The following is a 1,005-nucleotide window of genomic DNA, read 5'->3' as shown; positions in this document are numbered from 1 at the left end:
AGATTATTAGGGAAATACATGAAAAAAGTAATACATTAATAGCCAACTTAAGAGGAACCGTTAATAAACGACATTAAAATTGCCATTGTCTCAACACAAACGACAGCTGACGGCAACAGTGCGTAATCCTTACAACGATAGATATGCATCAGCAGAGTAATAATGCCGTCACAATAATTTTAAACCATAATAAGTTGAAGTAACTAACACTTATGAACACAGAGGAAGAGTTCAAAACATTTAGTAACAATCACAAATCGAAAATAACTAAGCGAAAGAGCTCTAAGCAGTAATTAACAATAATTAACCGAAACTAACAATTACAAACGCGAGCGAGGCAACTGAGCGAAAATAACCAAGAGGAGTTCTAAACAGTAACTAACAATAATTAACCGAAGCTAACAATTACATTCGCAGAAACCGACCTGAAAGCGAATAACAATTAAGCCAAAATAACTAACACAACAAACAAAGCAGACAACAACTAAGTGAAAATAACTAACAATTACAAACTAGAAGGCGAACTCAAGTGTGAGTCTTTCCCGCCGCCAAGTGTGCAGGAGAATGAGAGCGAGAGAGATGAGAAGCTGGGCTGCTAGGAAGACTGTGTGTTGAGTATGGCTTAGTGGGCATACCCTGATGCAATGTTGCAACAAAAAAGCGTCTGCTTGGTTTCTTGCACTGCACTCTTGCTGGATGTACTCCTTTCTTTTCTTACTTGTTTTGTTATATGTCTAAATGGTCTCTTTCACCTTCTTGTTTGTAAAACGACTTCTATTGCAAGTTGTAACTTACAGAGGTTAATGTGCTTGTGTATTTGCTATGTTGCAGCCGGTGCGTAGAAACGATGTTTTCTTTGAGATTCTCAAGGGTTATGGGGTCTGCGTGCATATTCAGTATGGGTGGTAATGGGGAAATGCAATAACTTTTGGAATGCGGGTGTGTTACTTCTGCTCTGAATTTGGAAATACTATATATGTGATAACTATGTGAATATGAGGTGAC

This window comes from Penaeus monodon, chromosome 21 (assembly GCF_015228065.2).
Source record: "Penaeus monodon isolate SGIC_2016 chromosome 21, NSTDA_Pmon_1, whole genome shotgun sequence".
Lineage (NCBI taxonomy): Eukaryota > Metazoa > Arthropoda > Malacostraca > Decapoda > Penaeidae > Penaeus > Penaeus monodon.
This window is presented reverse-complemented; position numbering follows the sequence as displayed.